General features: G+C 53.5%; 38 non-coding genes across 38 annotated transcripts; 19 read left to right on the top strand and 19 right to left on the bottom strand.

The window, feature by feature from the left end:
* The first annotated feature begins 361 nt into the window (after positions 1-361).
* On the top strand, positions 362-433 carry TRNAE-CUC (transfer RNA glutamic acid (anticodon CUC)). The gene has a single exon. It is a non-coding gene; the product is annotated as a tRNA-Glu (tRNA).
* A 334-nt stretch (positions 434-767) lies between these two features.
* Positions 768-840, bottom strand: TRNAM-CAU (transfer RNA methionine (anticodon CAU)). The gene has a single exon. It is a non-coding gene; the product is annotated as a tRNA-Met (tRNA).
* A 456-nt stretch (positions 841-1,296) lies between these two features.
* TRNAE-UUC (transfer RNA glutamic acid (anticodon UUC)) lies at positions 1,297-1,368 on the top strand. Its single transcript has one exon. It is a non-coding gene; the product is annotated as a tRNA-Glu (tRNA).
* Positions 1,369-1,711: 343 nt separating this feature from the next.
* On the bottom strand, positions 1,712-1,784 carry TRNAT-CGU (transfer RNA threonine (anticodon CGU)). Its single transcript has one exon. It is a non-coding gene; the product is annotated as a tRNA-Thr (tRNA).
* Positions 1,785-2,195: 411 nt separating this feature from the next.
* On the top strand, positions 2,196-2,267 carry TRNAE-CUC (transfer RNA glutamic acid (anticodon CUC)). The gene has a single exon. It is a non-coding gene; the product is annotated as a tRNA-Glu (tRNA).
* A 334-nt stretch (positions 2,268-2,601) lies between these two features.
* TRNAM-CAU (transfer RNA methionine (anticodon CAU)) lies at positions 2,602-2,674 on the bottom strand. The gene has a single exon. It is a non-coding gene; the product is annotated as a tRNA-Met (tRNA).
* A 456-nt stretch (positions 2,675-3,130) lies between these two features.
* Positions 3,131-3,202, top strand: TRNAE-UUC (transfer RNA glutamic acid (anticodon UUC)). Its single transcript has one exon. It is a non-coding gene; the product is annotated as a tRNA-Glu (tRNA).
* A 343-nt stretch (positions 3,203-3,545) lies between these two features.
* TRNAT-CGU (transfer RNA threonine (anticodon CGU)) lies at positions 3,546-3,618 on the bottom strand. The gene has a single exon. It is a non-coding gene; the product is annotated as a tRNA-Thr (tRNA).
* Positions 3,619-4,029: 411 nt separating this feature from the next.
* TRNAE-CUC (transfer RNA glutamic acid (anticodon CUC)) lies at positions 4,030-4,101 on the top strand. Its single transcript has one exon. It is a non-coding gene; the product is annotated as a tRNA-Glu (tRNA).
* A 334-nt stretch (positions 4,102-4,435) lies between these two features.
* Positions 4,436-4,508, bottom strand: TRNAM-CAU (transfer RNA methionine (anticodon CAU)). The gene has a single exon. It is a non-coding gene; the product is annotated as a tRNA-Met (tRNA).
* A 456-nt stretch (positions 4,509-4,964) lies between these two features.
* TRNAE-UUC (transfer RNA glutamic acid (anticodon UUC)) lies at positions 4,965-5,036 on the top strand. The gene has a single exon. It is a non-coding gene; the product is annotated as a tRNA-Glu (tRNA).
* A 343-nt stretch (positions 5,037-5,379) lies between these two features.
* TRNAT-CGU (transfer RNA threonine (anticodon CGU)) lies at positions 5,380-5,452 on the bottom strand. The gene has a single exon. It is a non-coding gene; the product is annotated as a tRNA-Thr (tRNA).
* A 411-nt stretch (positions 5,453-5,863) lies between these two features.
* On the top strand, positions 5,864-5,935 carry TRNAE-CUC (transfer RNA glutamic acid (anticodon CUC)). Its single transcript has one exon. It is a non-coding gene; the product is annotated as a tRNA-Glu (tRNA).
* Positions 5,936-6,269: 334 nt separating this feature from the next.
* TRNAM-CAU (transfer RNA methionine (anticodon CAU)) lies at positions 6,270-6,342 on the bottom strand. The gene has a single exon. It is a non-coding gene; the product is annotated as a tRNA-Met (tRNA).
* A 456-nt stretch (positions 6,343-6,798) lies between these two features.
* Positions 6,799-6,870, top strand: TRNAE-UUC (transfer RNA glutamic acid (anticodon UUC)). The gene has a single exon. It is a non-coding gene; the product is annotated as a tRNA-Glu (tRNA).
* A 343-nt stretch (positions 6,871-7,213) lies between these two features.
* On the bottom strand, positions 7,214-7,286 carry TRNAT-CGU (transfer RNA threonine (anticodon CGU)). The gene has a single exon. It is a non-coding gene; the product is annotated as a tRNA-Thr (tRNA).
* Positions 7,287-7,697: 411 nt separating this feature from the next.
* Positions 7,698-7,770, top strand: TRNAE-CUC (transfer RNA glutamic acid (anticodon CUC)). Its single transcript has one exon. It is a non-coding gene; the product is annotated as a tRNA-Glu (tRNA).
* Positions 7,771-8,104: 334 nt separating this feature from the next.
* On the bottom strand, positions 8,105-8,177 carry TRNAM-CAU (transfer RNA methionine (anticodon CAU)). The gene has a single exon. It is a non-coding gene; the product is annotated as a tRNA-Met (tRNA).
* An 870-nt stretch (positions 8,178-9,047) lies between these two features.
* TRNAT-CGU (transfer RNA threonine (anticodon CGU)) lies at positions 9,048-9,120 on the bottom strand. The gene has a single exon. It is a non-coding gene; the product is annotated as a tRNA-Thr (tRNA).
* Positions 9,121-9,531: 411 nt separating this feature from the next.
* TRNAE-CUC (transfer RNA glutamic acid (anticodon CUC)) lies at positions 9,532-9,603 on the top strand. The gene has a single exon. It is a non-coding gene; the product is annotated as a tRNA-Glu (tRNA).
* Positions 9,604-9,937: 334 nt separating this feature from the next.
* On the bottom strand, positions 9,938-10,010 carry TRNAM-CAU (transfer RNA methionine (anticodon CAU)). The gene has a single exon. It is a non-coding gene; the product is annotated as a tRNA-Met (tRNA).
* Positions 10,011-10,466: 456 nt separating this feature from the next.
* TRNAE-UUC (transfer RNA glutamic acid (anticodon UUC)) lies at positions 10,467-10,538 on the top strand. Its single transcript has one exon. It is a non-coding gene; the product is annotated as a tRNA-Glu (tRNA).
* Positions 10,539-10,881: 343 nt separating this feature from the next.
* Positions 10,882-10,954, bottom strand: TRNAT-CGU (transfer RNA threonine (anticodon CGU)). Its single transcript has one exon. It is a non-coding gene; the product is annotated as a tRNA-Thr (tRNA).
* A 411-nt stretch (positions 10,955-11,365) lies between these two features.
* TRNAE-CUC (transfer RNA glutamic acid (anticodon CUC)) lies at positions 11,366-11,437 on the top strand. Its single transcript has one exon. It is a non-coding gene; the product is annotated as a tRNA-Glu (tRNA).
* A 334-nt stretch (positions 11,438-11,771) lies between these two features.
* Positions 11,772-11,844, bottom strand: TRNAM-CAU (transfer RNA methionine (anticodon CAU)). Its single transcript has one exon. It is a non-coding gene; the product is annotated as a tRNA-Met (tRNA).
* A 456-nt stretch (positions 11,845-12,300) lies between these two features.
* TRNAE-UUC (transfer RNA glutamic acid (anticodon UUC)) lies at positions 12,301-12,372 on the top strand. The gene has a single exon. It is a non-coding gene; the product is annotated as a tRNA-Glu (tRNA).
* A 343-nt stretch (positions 12,373-12,715) lies between these two features.
* Positions 12,716-12,788, bottom strand: TRNAT-CGU (transfer RNA threonine (anticodon CGU)). The gene has a single exon. It is a non-coding gene; the product is annotated as a tRNA-Thr (tRNA).
* A 411-nt stretch (positions 12,789-13,199) lies between these two features.
* On the top strand, positions 13,200-13,271 carry TRNAE-CUC (transfer RNA glutamic acid (anticodon CUC)). Its single transcript has one exon. It is a non-coding gene; the product is annotated as a tRNA-Glu (tRNA).
* Positions 13,272-13,605: 334 nt separating this feature from the next.
* Positions 13,606-13,678, bottom strand: TRNAM-CAU (transfer RNA methionine (anticodon CAU)). Its single transcript has one exon. It is a non-coding gene; the product is annotated as a tRNA-Met (tRNA).
* A 456-nt stretch (positions 13,679-14,134) lies between these two features.
* On the top strand, positions 14,135-14,206 carry TRNAE-UUC (transfer RNA glutamic acid (anticodon UUC)). The gene has a single exon. It is a non-coding gene; the product is annotated as a tRNA-Glu (tRNA).
* A 343-nt stretch (positions 14,207-14,549) lies between these two features.
* TRNAT-CGU (transfer RNA threonine (anticodon CGU)) lies at positions 14,550-14,622 on the bottom strand. Its single transcript has one exon. It is a non-coding gene; the product is annotated as a tRNA-Thr (tRNA).
* A 411-nt stretch (positions 14,623-15,033) lies between these two features.
* On the top strand, positions 15,034-15,105 carry TRNAE-CUC (transfer RNA glutamic acid (anticodon CUC)). Its single transcript has one exon. It is a non-coding gene; the product is annotated as a tRNA-Glu (tRNA).
* Positions 15,106-15,439: 334 nt separating this feature from the next.
* On the bottom strand, positions 15,440-15,512 carry TRNAM-CAU (transfer RNA methionine (anticodon CAU)). Its single transcript has one exon. It is a non-coding gene; the product is annotated as a tRNA-Met (tRNA).
* Positions 15,513-15,968: 456 nt separating this feature from the next.
* Positions 15,969-16,040, top strand: TRNAE-UUC (transfer RNA glutamic acid (anticodon UUC)). Its single transcript has one exon. It is a non-coding gene; the product is annotated as a tRNA-Glu (tRNA).
* Positions 16,041-16,383: 343 nt separating this feature from the next.
* Positions 16,384-16,456, bottom strand: TRNAT-CGU (transfer RNA threonine (anticodon CGU)). Its single transcript has one exon. It is a non-coding gene; the product is annotated as a tRNA-Thr (tRNA).
* A 411-nt stretch (positions 16,457-16,867) lies between these two features.
* On the top strand, positions 16,868-16,939 carry TRNAE-CUC (transfer RNA glutamic acid (anticodon CUC)). The gene has a single exon. It is a non-coding gene; the product is annotated as a tRNA-Glu (tRNA).
* Positions 16,940-17,273: 334 nt separating this feature from the next.
* Positions 17,274-17,346, bottom strand: TRNAM-CAU (transfer RNA methionine (anticodon CAU)). Its single transcript has one exon. It is a non-coding gene; the product is annotated as a tRNA-Met (tRNA).
* Positions 17,347-17,802: 456 nt separating this feature from the next.
* Positions 17,803-17,874, top strand: TRNAE-UUC (transfer RNA glutamic acid (anticodon UUC)). Its single transcript has one exon. It is a non-coding gene; the product is annotated as a tRNA-Glu (tRNA).
* The last annotated feature ends 147 nt before the right edge of the window (positions 17,875-18,021 follow it).

Below are 18,021 nucleotides of genomic sequence, written 5' to 3'. Positions count from 1 at the left end.
CTGAAAGATAGGTTATGGTCACCTGAATCAAACAGTGCATCCCCCTTGTGACTGGGTGCCTCCCTTGCCGAGATATGGCTGTTTATGTCAATATGGAAATGAGCTCTTTGGAGGAATGAGCTCCCTGGTCGCTCCAGGGAGCTCTTTTGCGTATCGACAAAAACAGCCATATCTGGGCAACGGAGGCACCTCTTCAGCAGGGAAAAACGCTGTTTGATTCAGGCGACCTTAACCTATCTGTCGGCGGGGCTGGGTTGATATGCCGGGATCTGGTGACAGGCTCGCTCTGAGCGTGACGTAAAAGTAGAGTACTCAAAGCCAGAAAACTTTTTCGATTACTAGCTCAGCCCCACCCCATGGTTCCCATATGGTCTAGCGGTTAGGATTCCTGGTTCTCACCCAGGCGGCCCGGGTTCGACTCCCGGTATGGGAATGAGCCTTTTTCTAGACTTACACCAATCCAGAAACCGCGTTGCAGCGTTAAAGTCTTTGGGTCGGACCTGCTGTCGGCGGGCGGCCGCAAACGCCAAAGACCGCTTTTAGCCCTTCCTTCCTTCGGCACAAGACCCCAGTATGGCTTCATAGCTCAAAACGTTCTCATCTCTCCCTTCCAACTCCAAGGTGTCCAGGGAAGGGACTCAAAGACCCCCTGTATCCCCTCTGTCAGCTTGGCTCCCCTTAGTGTTTCATCGGTAACGTTTGGGTCCGCAGTGGCGAAGGACTGTGGTTATCGGGGCAAGAGGGAGAGAAAAATCTCGTGACAAAAGTGCCCCGTGTGAGGATCGAACTCACGACCTTCAGATTATGAGACTGACGCGCTACCTACTGCGCTAACGAGGCAACCGGAAGCGAGTCTGTCAGCAGAACCCAGAGCATCGACTCGGCGCCGCTGAAAGATAGGTTAGGGTCAACTGAGGGTCACCTGAATCAAACGGCGTTTCCCCGTTGTGACTGGGTGCCTCTCTTGCCGAGATATGGCTGTTTTTCTCAATATGGAAATGAGCTCTTTGGCGGAATGAGGGCGTTGCCGCTCAACACTTTGGAGCAACGGCACCGCCCTGGTCGCTCCAGGGAGCTCTTTTGCGTATAAGACAAAAACAGCCATATCTGGGCAACGGAGGCACCCCTTCAGCAGGAGAAAACGCTGTTTGACTCAGGCGACCCTAACCTATCTGTCGGCGGGGCTGGGTTGATATGCCGGGTTCTGGTGACAGGCTCCCTCTAAGCGTGACGTAAAAGTAGAGTACTCAAAGCCAGGAAACTTTTTCGATAACTAGCTCAGCCTCACACCACAGTTCCCATATGGTCTAGCGGTTAGGATTCCTGGTTTTCACCCAGGCGGCCCGGGTTCGACTCCCGGTATGGGAATGAGCTTTTTTCTAAACTTGCACCAATCCTGAAACCGCATTGCGGCGTTAAAGCATTTGGGTCGGAGATGCTGTCGGCGGGCGGCCACAAACGCCCAAGACCGCTTTTAGCTCTTCCTTCCTTCGGCACAACACCCCAGTTTGGCTTCATAGATCAAAACGTTCCCAAAGTTCCCATCTCTCCCTTCTAACTCCAAGGTGTCCAGGGAAGGGACTCAAAGACCTCCTGTATCCCCTCTGTCAGCTTGGCTCCCCTTACCGTTTCATCGTTAACGTTTGGGTCCGCAGTGGCGACGGACTGTGGCTTTCGGGGCAAGAGGGATAGAAAAAGCTTGCGACAATTTTGCCCCGTGTCAGGATTGAACTCACGACCTTCAGATTACGAGACTGACACGCTACCTACTGCGCTAACGAGGCGACCGGAGGTGAACCTGCCAGCAGAACCCAGGGCATTGACTCCACCCCCGCTGAAAGATAGTTTATGGTCACCTGAATCAAACAGTGCATCCCCCTTGTGACTGGGTGCCTCCCTTGCCGAGATATGGCTGTTTTTGTCAAGATGGAAATGAGCTCTTTGGAGGAATGAGCTCCCTGGTCGCTCCAGGGAGCTCTTTTGCGTATCGACAAAAACAGCCATATCTGGGCAACGGAGGCACCTCTTCAGCAGGGAAAAACGCTGTTTGATTCAGGCGACCTTAACCTATCTGTCGGCGGGGCTGGGTTGATATGCCGGGATCTGGTGACAGGCTCGCTCTGAGCGTGACGTAAAAGTAGAGTACTCAAAGCCAGAAAAGTTTTTCGATTACTAGCTCTGCCCCACACCATGGTTCCCATATGGTCTAGCGGTTAGGATTCCTGGTTCTCACCCAGGCGGCCCGGGTTCGACTCCCGGTATGGGAATGAGCCTTTTTCTAGACTTACACCAATCCAGAAACCGCGTTGCAGCGTTAAAGTCTTTGGGTCGGACCTGCTGTCGGCGGGCGGCCGCAAACGCCAAAGACCGCTTTTAGCCCTTCCTTCCTTCGGCACAAGACCCCAGTATGGCTTCATAGCTCAAAACGTTCTCATCTTTCCCTTCCAACTCCAAGGTGTCCAGGGAAGGGACTCAAAGACCCCCTGTATCCCCTCTGTCAGCTTGGCTCCCCTTAGTGTTTCATCGGTAACGTTTGGGTCCGCAGTGGCGAAGGACTGTGGTTATCGGGGCAAGAGGGAGAGAAAAATCTCGTGACAAAAGTGCCCCGTGTGAGGATCGAACTCACGACCTTCAGATTATGAGACTGACGCGCTACCTACTGCGCTAACGAGGAAACCGGAAGCGACTCTGTCAGCAGAACCCAGAGCATCGACTCGGCGCCGCGGAAAGATAGGTTAGGGTCAACTGAGGGTCACCTGAATCAAACGGCGTTTCCCCGTTGTGACTGGGTGCCTCTCTTGCCGAGATATGGCTGTTTTTCTCAATATGGAAATGAGCTCTTTGGCGGAATGAGGGCGTTGCCGCTCAACACTTTGGAGCAACAGCACCGCCCTGGTCGCTCCTGGGAGCTCTTTTGCGTATAAGACAAAAACAGCCATATCTGGGCAACGGAGGCACCCCTTCAGCAGGAGAAAACGCTGTTTGACTCAGGCGACCCTAACCTATCTGTCGGCGGGGCTGGGTTGATATGCCGGGTTATGGTGACAGGCTCCCTCTAAGCGTGACGTAAAAGTAGAGTACTCAAAGCCAGGAAACTTTTTCGATAACTAGCTCAGCCTCACACCACAGTTCCCATATGGTCTAGCGGTTAGGATTCCTGGTTTTCACCCAGGCGGCCTGGGTTCGACTCCCGGTTTGGGAATGAGCTTTTTTCTAAACTTGCACCAATCCTGAAACCGCATTGCGGCGTTAAAGCACTTGGGTCGGAGATGCTGTCGGCGGGCGGCCACAAACGCCGAAGACCGCTTTTAGCTCTTCCTTCCTTCGGCACAACACCCCAGTTTGGCTTCATAGATCAAAACGTTCCCAAAGTTCCCATCTCTCCCTTCTAACTCCAAGGTGTCCAGGGAAGGGACTCAAAGACCTCCTGTATCCCCTCTGTCAGCTTGGCTCCCCTTACCGTTTCATCGTTAACGTTTGGGTCCGCAGTGGCGACGGACTGTGGCTTTCGGGGCAAGAGGGATAGAAAAAGCTTGCGACAATTTTGCCCCGTGTCAGGATTGAACTCACGACCTTCAGATTACGAGACTGACACGCTACCTACTGCGCTAACGAGGCGACCGGAGGTGAACCTGTCAGCAGAACCCAGGGCATTGACTCCACCCCCGCTGAAAGATAGTTTATGGTCACCTGAATCAAACAGTGCATCCCCCTTGTGACTGGGTGCCTCCCTTGCCGAGATATGGCTGTTTTTGTCAAGATGGAAATGAGCTCTTTGGAGGAATGAGCTCCCTGGTCGCTCCAGGGAGCTCTTTTGCGTATCGACAAAAACAGCCATATCTGGGCAACGGAGGCACCTCTTCAGCAGGGAAAAACGCTGTTTGATTCAGGCGACCTTAACCTATCTGTCGGCGGGGCTGGGTTGATATGCCGGGATCTGGTGACAGGCTCGCTCTGAGCGTGACGTAAAAGTAGAGTACTCAAAGCCAGAAAACTTTTTCAATTACTAGCTCAGCCCCACACCATGGTTCCCATATGGTCTAGCGGTTAGGATTCCTGGTTCTCACCCAGGCGGCCCGGGTTCGACTCCCGGTATGGGAATGAGCCTTTTTCTAGACTTACACCAATCCAGAAACCGCGTTGCAGCGTTAAAGTCTTTGGGTCGGACCTGCTGTCGGCGGGCGGCCGCAAACGCCAAAGACCGCTTTTAGCCCTTCCTTCCTTCGGCACAAGACCCCAGTATGGCTTCATAGCTCAAAACGTTCTCATCTTTCCCTTCCAACTCCAAGGTGTCCAGGGAAGGGACTCAAAGACCCCCTGTATCCCCTCTGTCAGCTTGGCTCCCCTTAGTGTTTCATCGGTAACGTTTGGGTCCGCAGTGGCGAAGGACTGTGGTTATCGGGGCAAGAGGGACAGAAAAATCTCGTGACAAAAGTGCCCCGTGTGAGGATCGAACTCACGACCTTCAGATTATGAGACTGACGCGCTACCTACTGCGCTAACGAGGCAACCGGAAGCGAGTCTGTCAGCAGAACCCAGAGCATCGACTCGGCGCCGCTGAAAGATAGGTTAGGGTCAACTGAGGGTCACCTGAATCAAACGGCGTTTCCCCGTTGTGACTGGGTGCCTCTCTTGCCGAGATATGGCTGTTTTTCTCAATATGGAAATGAGCTCTTTGGCGGAATGAGGGCGTTGCCGCTCAACACTTTGGAGCAACAGCACCGCCCTGGTCGCTCCAGGGAGCTCTTTTGCGTATAAGACAAAAACAGCCATATCTGGGCAACGGAGGCACCCCTTCAGCAGGAGAAAACGCTGTTTGACTCAGGCGACCCTAACCTATCTGTCGGCGGGGCTGGGTTGATATGCCGGGTTATGGTGACAGGCTCCCTCTAAGCGTGACGTAAAAGTAGAGTACTCAAAGCCAGGAAACTTTTTCGATAACTAGCTCAGCCTCACACCACAGTTCCCATATGGTCTAGCGGTTAGGATTCCTGGTTTTCACCCAGGCGGCCTGGGTTCGACTCCCGGTTTGGAAATGAGCTTTTTTCTAAACTTGCACCAATCCTGAAACCGCATTGCGGCGTTAAAGCACTTGGGTCGGAGATGCTGTCGGCGGGCGGCCACAAACGCCCAAGACCGCTTTTAGCTCTTCCTTCCTTCGGCACAACACCCCAGTTTGGCTTCATAGATCAAAACGTTCCCAAAGTTCCCATCTCTCCCTTCTAACTCCAAGGTGTCCAGGGAAGGGACTCAAAGACCTCCTGTATCCCCTCTGTCAGCTTGGCTCCCCTTACCGTTTCATCGTTAACGTTTGGGTCCGCAGTGGCGACGGACTGTGGCTTTCGGGGCAAGAGGGATAGAAAAAGCTTGCGACAATTTTGCCCCGTGTCAGGATTGAACTCACGACCTTCAGATTACGAGACTGACACGCTACCTACTGCGCTAACGAGGCGACCGGAGGTGAACCTGTCAGCAGAACCCAGGGCATTGACTCCACCCCCGCTGAAAGATAGTTTATGGTCACCTGAATCAAACAGTGCATCCCCCTTGTGACTGGGTGCCTCCCTTGCCGAGATATGGCTGTTTTTGTCAAGATGGAAATGAGCTCTTTGGAGGAATGAGCTCCCTGGTCGCTCCAGGGAGCTCTTTTGCGTATCGACAAAAACAGCCATATCTGGGCAACGGAGGCACCTCTTCAGCAGGGAAAAACGCTGTTTGATTCAGGCGACCTTAACCTATCTGTCGGCGGGGCTGGGTTGATATGCCGGGATCTGGTGACAGGCTCGCTCTGAGCGTGACGTAAAAGTAGAGTACTCAAAGCCAGAAAACTTTTTCAATTACTAGCTCAGCCCCACACCATGGTTCCCATATGGTCTAGCGGTTAGGATTCCTGGTTCTCACCCAGGCGGCCCGGGTTCGACTCCCGGTATGGGAATGAGCCTTTTTCTAGACTTACACCAATCCAGAAACCGCGTTGCAGCGTTAAAGTCTTTGGGTCGGACCTGCTGTCGGCGGGCGGCCGCAAACGCCAAAGACCGCTTTTAGCCCTTCCTTCCTTCGGCACAAGACCCCAGTATGGCTTCATAGCTCAAAACGTTCTCATCTTTCCCTTCCAACTCCAAGGTGTCCAGGGAAGGGACTCAAAGACCCCCTGTATCCCCTCTGTCAGCTTGGCTCCCCTTAGTGTTTCATCGGTAACGTTTGGGTCCGCAGTGGCGAAGGACTGTGGTTATCGGGGCAAGAGGGAGAGAAAAATCTCGTGACAAAAGTGCCCCGTGTGAGGATCGAACTCACGACCTTCAGATTATGAGACTGACGCGCTACCTACAGCGCTAACGAGGCAACCGGAAGCGAGTCTGTCAGCAGAACCCAGAGCATCGACTCGGCGCCGCTGAAAGATAGGTTAGGGTCAACTGAGGGTCACCTGAATCAAACGGCGTTTCCCCGTTGTGACTGGGTGCCTCTCTTGCCGAGATATGGCTGTTTTTCTCAATATGGAAATGAGCTCTTTGGCGGAATGAGGGCGTTGCCGCTCAACACTTTGGAGCAACAGCACCGCCCTGGTCTCTCCAGGGAGCTCTTTTGCGTATAAGACAAAAACAGCCATATCTGGGCAACGGAGGCACCCCTTCAGCAGGAGAAAACGCTGTTTGACTCAGGCGACCCTAACCTATCTGTCGGCGGGGCTGGGTTGATATGCCGGGTTATGGTGACAGGCTCCCTCTAAGCGTGACGTAAAAGTAGAGTACTCAAAGCCAGAAAACTTTTTCGATAACTAGCTCAGCCTCACACCACAGTTCCCATATGGTCTAGCGGTTAGGATTCCTGGTTTTCACCCAGGCGGCCTGGGTTCGACTCCCGGTATGGGAATGAGCTTTTTTCTAAACTTGCACCAATCCTGAAACCGCATTGCGGCGTTAAAGCACTTGGGTCGGAGATGCTGTCGGCGGGCGGCCACAAACGCCCAAGACCGCTTTTAGCTCTTCCTTCCTTCGGCACAACACCCCAGTTTGGCTTCATAGATCAAAACGTTCCCAAAGTTCCCATCTCTCCCTTCTAACTCCAAGGTGTCCAGGGAAGGGACTCAAAGACCTCCTGTATCCCCTCTGTCAGCTTGGCTCCCCTTACCGTTTCATCGTTAACGTTTGGGTCCGCAGTGGCGACGGACTGTGGCTTTCGGGGCAAGAGGGATAGAAAAAGCTTGCGACAATTTTGCCCCGTGTCAGGATTGAACTCACGACCTTCAGATTACGAGACTGACACGCTACCTACTGCGCTAACGAGGCGACCTGAGGTGAACCTGTCAGCAGAACCCAGGGCATTGACTCCACCCCCGCTGAAAGATAGTTTATGGTCACCTGAATCAAACAGTGCATCCCCCTTGTGACTGGGTGCCTCCCTTGCCGAGATATGGCTGTTTTTGTCAAGATGGAAATGAGCTCTTTGGAGGAATGAGCTCCCTGGTCGCTCCAGGGAGCTCTTTTGCGTATCGACAAAAACAGCCATATCTGGGCAACGGAGGCACCTCTTCAGCAGGGAAAAACGCTGTTTGATTCAGGCGACCTTAACCTATCTGTCGGCGGGGCTGGGTTGATATGCCGGGATCTGGTGACAGGCTCGCTCTGAGCGTGACGTAAAAGTAGAGTACTCAAAGCCAGAAAACTTTTTCGATTACTAGCTCAGCCCCACACCATGGTTCCCATATGGTCTAGCGGTTAGGATTCCTGGTTCTCACCCAGTTCGGCCTGGGTTCGACTCCCGGTATGGGAATGAGCCTTTTTCTAGACTTACACCAATCCAGAAACCGCGTTGCAGCGTTAAAGTCTTTGGGTCGGAGCTGCTGTCGGCGGGCGGCCGCAAACGCCAAAGACCGCTTTTAGCCCTTCCTTCCTTCGGCACAAGACCCCAGTATGGCTTCATAGCTCAAAACGTTCTCATCTTTCCCTTCCAACTCCAAGGTGTCCAGGGAAGGGACTCAAAGACCCCCTGTATCCCCTCTGTCAGCTTGGCTCCCCTTAGTGTTTCATCGGTAACGTTTGGGTCCGCAGTGGCGAAGGACTGTGGTTATCGGGGCAAGAGGGAGAGAAAAATCTCGTGACAAAAGTGCCCCGTGTGAGGATCGAACTCACGCCCTTCAGATTATGAGACTGACGCGCTACCTACTGCGCTAACGAGGCAACCGGAAGCGAGTCTGTCAGCAGAACCCAGAGCATCGACTCGGCGCCGCTGAAAGATAGGTTAGGGTCAACTGAGGGTCACCTGAATCAAACGGCGTTTCCCCGTTGTGACTGGGTGCCTCTCTTGCCGAGATATGGCTGTTTTTCTCAATATGGAAATGAGCTCTTTGGCGGAATGAGGGCGTTGCCGCTCAACACTTTGGAGCAACAGCACCGCCCTGGTCGCTCCAGGGAGCTCTTTTGCGTATAAGACAAAAACAGCCATATCTGGGCAACGGAGGCACCCCTTCAGCAGGAGAAAACGCTGTTTGACTCAGGCGACCCTAACCTATCTGTCGGCGGGGCTGGGTTGATATGCCGGGTTATGGTGACAGGCTCCCTCTAAGCGTGACGTAAAAGTAGAGTACTCAAAGCCAGGAAACTTTTTCGATAACTAGCTCAGCCTCACACCACAGTTCCCATATGGTCTAGCGGTTAGGATTCCTGGTTTTCACCCAGGTGGCCTGGGTTCGACTCCCGTTTGGGAATGAGCTTTTTTCTAAACTTGCACCAATCCTGAAACCGCATTGCGGCGTTAAAGCACTTGGGTCGGAGATGCTGTCGGCGGGCGGCCACAAACGCCCAAGACCGCTTTTAGCTCTTCCTTCCTTCGGCACAACACCCCAGTTTGGCTTCATAGATCAAAACGTTCCCAAAGTTCCCATCTCTCCCTTCTAACTCCAAGGTGTCCAGGGAAGGGACTCAAAGACCTCCTGTATCCCCTCTGTCAGCTTGGCTCCCCTTACCGTTTCATCGTTAACGTTTGGGTCCGCAGTGGCGACGGACTGTGGCTTTCGGGGCAAGAGGGATAGAAAAAGCTTGCGACAATTTTGCCCCGTGTCAGGATTGAACTCACGACCTTCAGATTACGAGACTGACACGCTACCTACTGCGCTAACGAGGCGACCGGAGGTGAACCTGTCAGCAGAACCCAGGGCATTGACTCCACCCCCGCTGAAAGATAGTTTATGGTCACCTGAATCAAACAGTGCATCCCCCTTGTGACTGGGTGCCTCCCTTGCCGAGATATGGCTGTTTTTGTCAAGATGGAAATGAGCTCTTTGGAGGAATGAGCTCCCTGGTCGCTCCAGGGAGCTCTTTTGCGTATCGACAAAAACAGCCATATCTGGGCAACGGAGGCACCTCTTCAGCAGGGAAAAACGCTGTTTGATTCAGGCGACCTTAACCTATCTGTCGGCGGGGCTGGGTTGATATGCCGGGATCTGGTGACAGGCTCGCTCTGAGCGTGACGTAAAAGTAGAGTACTCAAAGCCAGAAAACTTTTTCGATTACTAGCTCAGCCCCACACCATGGTTCCCATATGGTCTAGCGGTTAGGATTCCTGGTTCTCACCCAGGCAGCCCGGGTTCGACTCCCGGTATGGGAATGAGCCTTTTTCTAGACTTACACCAATCCAGAAACCGCGTTGCAGCGTTAAAGTCTTTGGGTCGGACCTGCTGTCGGCGGGCGGCCGCAAACGCCAAAGACCGCTTTTAGCCCTTCCTTCCTTCGGCACAAGACCCCAGTATGGCTTCATAGCTCAAAACGTTCTCATCTTTCCCTTCCAACTCCAAGGTGTCCAGGGAAGGGACTCAAAGACCCCCTGTATCCCCTCTGTCAGCTTGGCTCCCCTTAGTGTTTCATCGGTAACGTTTGGGTCCGCAGTGGCGAAGGACTGTGGTTATCGGGGCAAGAGGGAGAGAAAAATCTCGTGACAAAAGTGCCCCGTGTGAGGATCGAACTCACGACCTTCAGATTATGAGACTGACGCGCTACCTACTGCGCTAACGAGGCAACCGGAAGCGAGTCTGTCAGCAGAACCCAGAGCATCGATTCGGCGCCGCTGAAAGATAGGTTAGGGTCAACTGAGGGTCACCTGAATCAAACGGCGTTTCCCCGTTGTGACTGGGTGCCTCTCTTGCCGAGATATGGCTGTTTTTCTCAATATGGAAATGAGCTCTTTGGCGGAATGAGGGCGTTGCCGCTCAACACTTTGGAGCAACAGCACCGCCCTGGTCGCTCCAGGGAGCTCTTTTGCGTATAAGACAAAAACAGCCATATCTGGGCAACGGAGGCACCCCTTCAGCAGGAGAAAACGCCGTTTGACTCAGGCGACCCTAACCTATCTGTCGGCGGGGCTGGGTTGATATGCCGGGTTATGGTGACAGGCTCCCTCTAAGCGTGACGTAAAAGTAGAGTACTCAAAGCCAGGAAACTTTTTCGATAACTAGCTCAGCCTCACACCACAGTTCCCATATGGTCTAGCGGTTAGGATTCCTGGTTTTCACCCAGGCGGCCTGGGTTCGACTCCCGGTATGGGAATGAGCTTTTTTCTAAACTTGCACCAATCCTGAAACCGCATTGCGGCGTTAAAGCACTTGGGTCGGAGATGCTGTCGGCGGGCGGCCACAAACGCCCAAGACCGCTTTTAGCTCTTCCTTCCTTCGGCACAACACCCCAGTTTGGCTTCATAGATCAAAACGTTCCCAAAGTTCCCATCTCTCCCTTCTAACTCCAAGGTGTCCAGGGAAGGGACTCAAAGACCTCCTGTATCCCCTCTGTCAGCTTGGCTCCCCTTACCGTTTCATCGTTAACGTTTGGGTCCGCAGTGGCGACGGACTGTGGCTTTCGGGGCAAGAGGGATAGAAAAAGCTTGCGACAATTTTGCCCCGTGTCAGGATTGAACTCACGACCTTCAGATTACGAGACTGACACGCTACCTACTGCGCTAACGAGGCGACCGGAGGTGAACCTGTCAGCAGAACCCAGGGCATTGACTCCACCACAGCTGAAAGATAGGTTATGGTCACCTGAATCAAACAGTGCATCCCCCTTGTGACTGGGTGCCTCCCTTGCCGAGATATGGCTGTTTTTGTCAAGATGGAAATGAGCTCTTTGGAGGAATGAGCTCCCTGGTCGCTCCAGGGAGCTCTTTTGCGTATCGACAAAAACAGCCATATCTGGGCAACGGAGGCACCTCTTCAGCAGGGAAAAACGCTGTTTGATTCAGGCGACCTTAACCTATCTGTCGGCGGGGCTGGGTTGATATGCCGGGATCTGGTGACAGGCTCGCTCTGAGCGTGACGTAAAAGTAGAGTACTCAAAGCCAGAAAACTTTTTCGATTACTAGCTCAGCCCCACCCCATGGTTCCCATATGGTCTAGCGGTTAGGATTCCTGGTTCTCACCCAGGCGGCCCGGGTTCGACTCCCGGTATGGGAATGAGCCTTTTTCTAGACTTACACCAATCCAGAAACCGCGTTGCAGCGTTAAAGTCTTTGGGTCGGACCTGCTGTCGGCGGGCGGCCGCAAACGCCAAAGACCGCTTTTAGCCCTTCCTTCCTTCGGCACAAGACCCCAGTATGGCTTCATAGCTCAAAACGTTCTCATCTCTCCCTTCCAACTCCAAGGTGTCCAGGGAAGGGACTCAAAGACCCCCTGTATCCCCTCTGTCAGCTTGGCTCCCCTTAGTGTTTCATCGGTAACGTTTGGGTCCGCAGTGGCGAAGGACTGTGGTTATCGGGGCAAGAGGGAGAGAAAAATCTCGTGACAAAAGTGCCGCGTGTGAGGATCGAACTCACGACCTTCAGATTATGAGACTGACGCGCTACCTATTGCGCTAACGAGGCAACCGGAAGCGAGACTGTCAGCAGAACCCAGAGCATCGACTCGGCGCCGCTGAAAGATAGGTTAGGGTCAACTGAGGGTCACCTGAATCAAACGGCGTTTCCCCGTTGTGACTGGGTGCCTCTCTTGCCGAGATATGGCTGTTTTTCTCAATATGGAAATGAGCTCTTTGGCGGAATGAGGGCGTTGCCGCTCAACACTTTGGAGCAACGGCACCGCCCTGGTCGCTCCAGGGAGCTCTTTTGCGTATAAGACAAAAACAGCCATATCTGGGCAACGGAGGCACCCCTTCAGCAGGAGAAAACGCTGTTTGACTCAGGCGACCCTAACCTATCTGTCGGCGGGGCTGGGTTGATATGCCGGGTTCTGGTGACAGGCTCCCTCTAAGCGTGACGTAAAAGTAGAGTACTCAAAGCCAGGAAACTTTTTCGATAACTAGCTCAGCCTCACACCACAGTTCCCATATGGTCTAGCGGTTAGGATTCCTGGTTTTCACCCAGGCGGCCCGGGTTCGACTCCCGGTATGGGAATGAGCTTTTTTCTAAACTTGCACCAATCCTGAAACCGCATTGCGGCGTTAAAGCATTTGGGTCGGAGATGCTGTCGGCGGGCGGCCACAAACGCCCAAGACCGCTTTTAGCTCTTCCTTCCTTCGGCACAACACCCCAGTTTGGCTTCATAGATCAAAACGTTCCCAAAGTTCCCATCTCTCCCTTCTAACTCCAAGGTGTCCAGGGAAGGGACTCAAAGACCTCCTGTATCCCCTCTGTCAGCTTGGCTCCCCTTACCGTTTCATCGTTAACGTTTGGGTCCGCAGTGGCGACGGACTGTGGCTTTCGGGGCAAGAGGGATAGAAAAAGCTTGCGACAATTTTGCCCCGTGTCAGGATTGAACTCACGACCTTCAGATTACGAGACTGACACGCTACCTACTGCGCTAACGAGGCGACCGGAGGTGAACCTGTCAGCAGAACCCAGGGCATTGACTCCACCACCGCTGAAAGATAGTTTATGGTCACCTGAATCAAACAGTGCATCCCCCTTGTGACTGGGTGCCTCCCTTGCCGAGATATGGCTGTTTTTGTCAAGATGGAAATGAGCTCTTTGGAGGAATGAGCTCCCTGGTCGCTCCAGGGAGCTCTTTTGCATATCGACAAAAACAGCCATATCTGGGCAACGGAGGCACCTCTTCAGCAGGGAAAAACGCTGTTTGATTCAGGCGACCTTAACCTATATGTCGGCGGGGCTGGGTTGATATGCCGGGATCTGGTGACAGGCTCGCTCTGAGCGTGACGTAAAAGTAGAGTACTCAAAGCCAGAAAACTTTTTCTATTACTAGCTCAGCCCCACCCCATGGTTCCCATATGGTCTAGCGGTTAGGATTCCTGGTTCTCACCCAGGCGGCCCGGGTTTGACTCCCGGTATGGGAATGAGCCTTTTTCTAGACTTACACCAATCCAGAAACCGCGTTGCAGCGTTAAAGTCTTTGGGTCGGACCTGCTGTCGGCGGGCGGCCGCAAACGCCAAAGACCGCTTTTAGCCCTTCCTTCCTTCGGCACAAGACCCCAGTATGGCTTCATAGCTCAAAACGTTCTCATCTCTCCCTTCCAACTCCAAGGTGTCCAGGGAAGGGACTCAAAGACCCCCTGTATCCCCTCTGTCAGCTTGGCTCCCCTTAGTGTTTCATCGGTAACGTTTGGGTCCGCAGTGGCGAAGGACTGTGGTTATCGGGGCAAGAGGGAGAGAAAAATCTCGTGACAAAAGTGCCGCGTGTGAGGATCGAACTCACGACCTTCAGATTATGAGACTGACGCGCTACCTTCTGCGCTAACGAGGCAACCGGAAGCGAGTCTGTCAGCAGAACCCAGAGCATCGACTCGGCGCCGCTGAAAGATAGGTTAGGGTCAACTGAGGGTCACCTGAATCAAACGGCGTTTCCCCGTTGTGACTGGGTGCCTCTCTTGCCGAGATATGGCTGTTTTTCTCAATATGGAAATGAGCTCTTTGGCGGAATGAGGGCGTTGCCGCTCAACACTTTGGAGCAACGGCACCGCCCTGGTCGCTCCAGGGAGCTCTTTTGCGTATAAGACAAAAACAGCCATATCTGGGCAACGGAGGCACCCCTTCAGCAGGAGAAAACGCTGTTTGACTCAGGCGACCCTAACCTATCTGTCGGCGGGGCTGGGTTGATATGCCGGGTTCTGGTGACAGGCTCCCTCTAAGCGTGACGTAAAAGTAGAGTACTCAAAGCCAGGAAACTTTTTCGATAACTAGCTCAGCCTCACACCACAGTTCCCATATGGTCTAGCGGTTAGGATTCCTGGTTTTCACCCAGGCGGCCCGGGTTCGACTCCCGGTATGGGAATGAGCTTTTTTCTAAACTTGCACCAATCCTGAAACCGCATTGCGGCGTTAAAGCATTTGGGTCGGAGATGCTGTCGGCGGGCGGCCACAAACGCCCAAGAACGCTTTTAGCTCTTCCTTCCTTCGGCACAACACCCCAGTTTGGCTTCATAGATCAAAACGTTGCCAAAGTTCCCATCTCTCCCTTCTAACTCCAAGGTGTCCAGGGAAGGGACTCAAAGACCTCCTGTATCCCCTCTGTCAGCTTGGCTCCCCTTACCGTTTCATCGTTAACGTTTGGGTCCGCAGTGGCGACGGACTGTGGCTTTCGGGGCAAGAGGGATAGAAAAAGCTTGCGACAATTTTGCCCCGTGTCAGGATTGAACTCACGACCTTCAGATTACGAGACAAACACGCTACCTACTGCGCTAACGAGGCGACCGGAGGTGAACCTGTCAGCAGAACCCAGGGCATTGACTCCACCCCCGCTGAAAGATAGTTTATGGTCACCTGAATCAAACAGTGCATCCCCCTTGTGACTGGGTGCCTCCCTTGCCGAGATATGGCTGTTTTTGTCAAGATGGAAATGAGCTCTTTGGAGGAATGAGCTCCCTGGTCGCTCCAGGGAGCTCTTTTGCGTATCGACAAAAACAGCCATATCTGGGCAACGGAGGCACCTCTTCAGCAGGGAAAAACGCTGTTTGATTCAGGCGACCTTAACCTATCTGTCGGCGGGGCTGGGTTGATATGCCGGGATCTGGTGACAGGCTCGTTCTGAGCGTGACGTAAAAGTAGAGTACTCAAAGCCAGAAAACTTTTTCGATTACTAGCTCAGCCCCACACCATGGTTCCCATATGGTCTAGCGGTTAGGATTCCTGGTTCTCACCCAGGCGGCCCGGGTTCGACTCCCGGTATGGGAATGAGCCTTTTTCTAGACTTACACCAATCCAGAAACCGCGTTGCAGCGTTAAAGTCTTTGGGTCGGACCTGCTGTCGGCGGGCGGCCGCAAACGCCAAAGACCGCTTTTAGCCCTTCCTTCCTTCGGCACAAGACCCCAGTATGGCTTCATAGCTCAAAACGTTCTCATCTTTCCCTTCCAACTCCAAGGTGTCCAGGGAAGGGACTCAAAGACCCCCTGTATCCCCTCTGTCAGCTTGGCTCCCCTTAGTGTTTCATCGGTAACGTTTGGGTCCGCAGTGGCGAAGGACTGTGGTTATCGGGGCAAGAGGGAGAGGAAAATCTCGTGACAAAAGTGCCCCGTGTGAGGATCGAACTCACGACCTTCAGATTATGAGACTGACGCGCTACCTACTGCGCTAACGAGGCAACCGGAAGCGAGACTGTCAGCAGAACCCAGAGCATCGACTCGGCGCCGCTGAAAGATAGGTTAGGGTCAACTGAGGGTCACCTGAATCAAACGGCGTTTCCCCGTTGTGACTGGGTGCCTCTCTTGCCGAGATATGGCTGTTTTTCTCAATATGGAAATGAGCTCTTTGGCGGAATGAGGGCGTTGCCGCTCAACACTTTGGAGCAACGGCACCGCCCTGGTCGCTCCAGGGAGCTCTTTTGCGTATAAGACAAAAACAGCCATATCTGGGCAACGGAGGCACCCCTTCAGCAGGAGAAAACGCTGTTTGACTCAGGCGACCCTAACCTATCTGTCGGCGGGGCTGGGTTGATATGCCGGGTTCTGGTGACAGGCTCCCTCTAAGCGTGACGTAAAAGTAGAGTACTCAAAGCCAGGAAACTTTTTCGATAACTAGCTCAGCCTCACACCACAGTTCCCATATGGTCTAGCGGTTAGGATTCCTGGTTTTCACCCAGGCGGCCCGGGTTCGACTCCCGGTATGGGAATGAGCTTTTTTCTAAACTTGCACCAATCCTGAAACCGCATTGCGGCGTTAAAGCATTTGGGTCGGAGATGCTGTCGGCGGGCGGCCACAAACGCCCAAGACCGCTTTTAGCTCTTCCTTCCTTCGGCACAACACCCCAGTTTGGCTTCATAGATCAAAACGTTCCCAAAGTTCCCATCTCTCCCTTCTAACTCCAAGGTGTCCAGGGAAGGGACTCAAAGACCTCCTGTATCCCCTCTGTCAGCTTGGCTCCCCTTACCGTTTCATCGTTAACGTTTGGGTCCGCAGTGGCGACGGACTGTGGCTTTCGGGGCAAGAGGGATAGAAAAAGCTTGCGACAATTTTGCCCCGTGTCAGGATTGAACTCACGACCTTCAGATTACGAGACTGACACGCTACCTACTGCGCTAACGAGGCGACCGGAGGTGAACCTGTCAGCAGAACCCAGGGCATTGACTCCACCCCCGCTGAAAGATAGTTTATGGTCACCTGAATCAAACAGTGCATCCCCCTTGTGACTGGGTGCCTCCCTTGCCGAGATATGGCTGTTTTTGTCAAGATGGAAATGAGCTCTTTGGAGGAATGAGCTCCCTGGTCGCTCCAGGGAGCTCTTTTGCGTATCGACAAAAACAGCCATATCTGGGCAACGGAGGCACCTCTTCAGCAGGGAAAAACGCTGTTTGATTCAGGCGACCTTAACCTATCTGTCGGCGGGGCTGGGTTGATATGCCGGGATCTGGTGACAGGCTCGCTCTGAGCGTGACGTAAAAGTAGAGTACTCAAAGCCAGAAAACTTTTTCGATTACTAGCTCAGCCCCACACCATGGTTCCCATATGGTCTAGCGGTTAGGATTCCTGGTTCTCACCCAGGCGGCCCGGGTTCGACTCCCGGTATGGGAATGAGCCTTTTTCTAGACTTACACCAATCCAGAAACCGCGTTGCAGCGTTAAAGTCTTTGGGTCGGACCTGCTGTCGGCGGGCGGCCGCAAACGCCAAAGACCGCTTTTAGCCCTTCCTTCCTTCGGCACAAGACCCCAGTATGGCTTCATAGCTCAAAACGTTCTCATCTTTCCCTTCCAACTCCAAGGTGTCCAGGGAAGGGACTCAAAGACCCCCTGTATCCCCTCTGTCAGCTTGGCTCCCCTTAGTGTTTCATCGGTAACGTTTGGGTCCGCAGTGGCGAAGGACTGTGGTTATCGGGGCAAGAGGGAGAGAAAAATCTCGTGACAAAAGTGCCCCGTGTGAGGATCGAACTCACGACCTTCAGATTATGAGACTGACGCGCTACCTACTGCGCTAACGAGGCAACCGGAAGCGAGTCTGTCAGCAGAACCCAGAGCATCGATTCGGCGCCGCTGAAAGATAGGTTAGGGTCAACTGAGGGTCACCTGAATCAAACGGCGTTTCCCCGTTGTGACTGGGTGCCTCTCTTGCCGAGATATGGCTGTTTTTCTCAATATGGAAATGAGCTCTTTGGCGGAATGAGGGCGTTGCCGCTCAACACTTTGGAGCAACAGCACCGCCCTGGTCGCTCCAGGGAGCTCTTTTGCGTATAAGACAAAAACAGCCATATCTGGGCAACGGAGGCACCCCTTCAGCAGGAGAAAACGCCGTTTGACTCAGGCGACCCTAACCTATCTGTCGGCGGGGCTGGGTTGATATGCCGGGTTATGGTGACAGGCTCCCTCTAAGCGTGACGTAAAAGTAGAGTACTCAAAGCCAGGAAACTTTTTCGATAACTAGCTCAGCCTCACACCACAGTTCCCATATGGTCTAGCGGTTAGGATTCCTGGTTTTCACCCAGGCGGCCTGGGTTCGACTCCCGGTATGGGAATGAGCTTTTTTCTAAACTTGCACCAATCCTGAAACCGCATTGCGGCGTTAAAGCACTTGGGTCGGAGATGCTGTCGGCGGGCGGCCACAAACGCCCAAGACCGCTTTTAGCTCTTCCTTCCTTCGGCACAACACCCCAGTTTGGCTT

The sequence above is a fragment of the Leptodactylus fuscus genome, chromosome 5 (genome assembly GCF_031893055.1).
Source record: "Leptodactylus fuscus isolate aLepFus1 chromosome 5, aLepFus1.hap2, whole genome shotgun sequence".
Classification (NCBI taxonomy): Eukaryota; Metazoa; Chordata; class Amphibia; order Anura; family Leptodactylidae; genus Leptodactylus; species Leptodactylus fuscus.
This window is presented reverse-complemented; position numbering and strand designations above follow the sequence as displayed.